Genomic DNA, 3,223 nt, shown 5'->3' with positions numbered 1-3,223 from the left:
ATGATCCTGGGAGCTACACAGCAGGTGCCTGGGATCTCGGTTTCGGGCAGAAAAGGAGCAGTTAGGGATTGTGTGGCTCTGCCACCTGGCAGCTCTGTGACCTTGGGCAAGTGGCTTAACCCCGAGTCTCCGTTCTCACGTCTGGAGAACGGGATTCGTGAGAAGGAGCAGTGGAGGAATTGTGGCCACGGAAGGTCCAGGTGGAGAGAGAGGGGTGAGTCCCTTCACCTGCGCCACCAGGAGTCTCCTCCCAGGTCACAGGGAAGAAGTGACCTGAGGGCCGAAGAGGGTCCGGGCTGCGGACGCCAAGGGCTGCGAAGGCAGAGGCTCCCATTCCAGAGGCGTCTCAGCTCTCAGACCCCTGGGAGCTCTCTGCGGTCGGTACCGCGAGGGTCTCCTGCGGGAGGGACAGCAGGTCCGCACAGACTGGCCAAGCAGTGTCAGGGCGTGCGTTCTAGGCTCCGGTGGAGGCTTCCAGAATAAAGGGGTGTGTGTGTGTGTGCGTGTGCGTGTGTGTGTGTGCGTGCGTGCGTGTGCATGTGTTTCCTTTTCTTTTCTTGCCACCGAGCCTTTCATTTCTGAAAAGGTAAAAGCCCAATTAGATGGATTTTTGTCTTTCGTGTGGAGCTGTTTCAGGCTTTCAGAGCGTGAAACCCTATTTTGGAGCCGGTCCATCCCTCACTGAGAAGCAGCCAGGTTTGCTTTGGTTCTGTTTTTTCTGGTTGGGTTTTTCTCAAGAGCCCTTGGCTAAGTCAATACGCACGAAGGGGATTTGTAGTCAGTTCCGGCTGTCCGTGCAATGTGGGTCCGAATGGATTTCCTTCTTTCTTTTTTTCATGTAGCAAAATCTAGTACAATGATACCTAGTTGGGCTGGCTTTTCTTACCGGCATCTGGGGAAATTCAGAGAAAGTATTTTCTTACACTGTACACCGAACCCGAACCTTCCTGAAGTCCTCTCTTAATTCTGCCACACAACTTGGAACTAATGTTCTTTTTTTTCCTCAACTTCCCAGAATCGCTGTAGGTGAGCTTTAACTTATATTTCACATGTTCTACGTGGCTCCAAAATCAGACCTGCTTAGAAAGCTTACGTATTTGAGAGGAGAAAAAAATACACACACACACACACACACATACACACACACACACACACACAGTCAGAAGGAATGGTCCAAACACTCTCAGATGGTTTTAGAATGAAAAAAAGTTTTAACATAAAAATATTCAAATCGTCCTGTTTGAATAGTGGATAGGCGAAGAGGCCAGGCCGGCCCCCCACCAGCGCTCAGGAAGGAAAACCAACATTTGCACAGTGACTCTGGCTTACGTTTCACACCAACCGTCTCGTCTCCGTGACAGATGAGGAAACCAAGATGCACAAAAGGCACGTGAGTCAGTCCCTGGGTCCTAGGTGACAACCTTCGGACAGACCCTTAATACCAGGCTATTCTGCGTTTCATGGAGAACACGTAGGATCTTACTAACATCTTCCCCTTACGAGGGGCGACCGAGCACACAGGGTTGAGCGGAGTCTCCAGCCACATGGCCCTGGGCAGGGAGCAGTTCTCCCACCTCTGCGGCCCCCCTCCCACCCCCACCCCTACCCCCAGGGTGGGCTCAGCTCTTGGTGGCACAGGGATCCTGGGGGCAGGCAGGACAGAGCAAGGTGGCAGTTCATCCTTCTGGCTGCTCCCTGCCGGGTTGAGGAGGGGGCTGTGTATCTCTTCCAGGGGCTTCTACTCGTGCCCACTGGCTAGCTCTCCTGACTCCCCTCGCCCATCCCTCCCTCAGTCTCCTCTGTGATGAGCAGCTCTGCACCAGCGGAGGACGCTAACCACTGTGCGGGGGGGTGGGGGGGAAGCCAGGGTCTGGGTAAGCAGCATCTGCCCCCTTCGCTGCTAGCAGCCTCAGCACCCCCGGAGCACTGGCTGAGAGAACAGGGAGGCGCCAGTGATGGCTGCGGGTTCCTAGGGGCTGTGGGTTCCGCTCCGAGCAGCTCTGCACCAGCGGGGGACGCTAACTTCACAGCAGCCTCCTTGCTCACTGACCTCAGGGCTGTGTCCTCCCTTCGAGGCACAGGGTGGGGGCTCTCCTGGCTAGACTCCTCAGCACCCCTCCTGAAATTGGGGATCTCCATAGAGTTGGCTGGGGGGAACCTTTGGTCCCCTAGGGAGGGTGGGGTGGCAGTGAGGGTCCTGGAGCCTAGGATTGTGTGGGGGGCTTTGTGCCAGGTAGGCCTCTATCTCTGCTCTCCACCAAGCAGCCCGCCCTCCTCATCAGAGAGAGAGAGAAAGGGAGAGAGAGAGAGAGAGAGAATGGGAGACTAGGTGAGCCCCAAACGTTACACCCAGATCTGGGCAGAGGCAGCGGGCATGGAATGGTGAACTAGGGTCCGTTTTTTAGCCAACCACGGGTTTCAGAAAATAGCGGGGCCACGCATGGTGTTTGGGGGCAGGAAGAGAAGGTGAAGGGAGGCACCTGAATGACCCGGGGCACCCTGCTGCTGGCACCCCTTCTCCACCGCAGAGCCAAGCGCCAGTTCCCACCGCAGCCAGCAGGGGGCAGTGCACCTTGTCGTTCGGAACCTCTGGGCTCTCTCCAGCAGTTCTGGGGAAAGAACAGGGGAGGTTCTGCCAGCAGCTTCTAGGAATGGCCCAGCTGAGAGCCCAACATGGAGTGGGTGCTCAAGACGCGTCAGATGCCGAAAGGGCTTGCCCAGGTAGAGTCATGTGTACCCAGCAGTTCAAATAGGGCCGAGAAAGGGGTGCCCAGGCCCCTGCCAGCGCCTCCCAACTTAGAGGCCTCTGGAACAGCATTTGTACCTACTACGTGCCATGCGGGTTGGTGATGACCCTGGGTTATCTCATCTCCCCCGAGGGAGGGAACCAGCCCCCAGCACCTCACACAGCAGCAGAGCGAGGGCGGGCACTCGCTGTGTCCCTGGGGGAACCCTCCGGCACAAGTGCACTGGGCATGGCGGCCCGAGAGCACGGTGGGCAGTTAGACCCAGGAGCAGAGCAGGGCCGATGGGCCAGGTACCAGCAGGCCACCAGGGCAGAAAGCACCGCCCCCCCCCCCCAGGTGCCTAGCAAAGGACTATCGTGGGGTGACCTTTCCCCCCTAGCACATTGCTGGTCATGCCCTAGAGCAGTGATGGCGAACCTATGACACGCGTGTCAGAGGTGACACGCGAACTCATTTTTTTGGTTGATTTTTCTTTG

The 3,223-nt window shown here is 57.0% G+C and overlaps 1 long non-coding RNA gene across 1 annotated transcript in view; it reads right to left on the bottom strand.

Annotated features, from left to right (window-relative positions):
• The window catches only part of LOC102757276, a 19,826-nt gene extending 17,807 nt beyond the window's left edge, over positions 1-2,019 (bottom strand). Inside the window, exon 1 of the long non-coding RNA XR_001513237.1 lies at positions 2,007-2,019. This is a non-coding gene — a long non-coding RNA (uncharacterized LOC102757276). The remainder of the gene's footprint in view (positions 1-2,006) is intronic.
• Positions 2,020-3,223: the final 1,204 nt, after the last annotated feature.

The sequence above is a fragment of the Myotis davidii genome, unplaced genomic scaffold (assembly GCF_000327345.1).
Source record: "Myotis davidii unplaced genomic scaffold, ASM32734v1 scaffold30, whole genome shotgun sequence".
NCBI lineage: Eukaryota > Metazoa > Chordata > Mammalia > Chiroptera > Vespertilionidae > Myotis > Myotis davidii.
The sequence above is the reverse complement of the archived record's forward strand: the minus strand, read 5'-3'. Positions and strand labels throughout refer to the sequence as shown.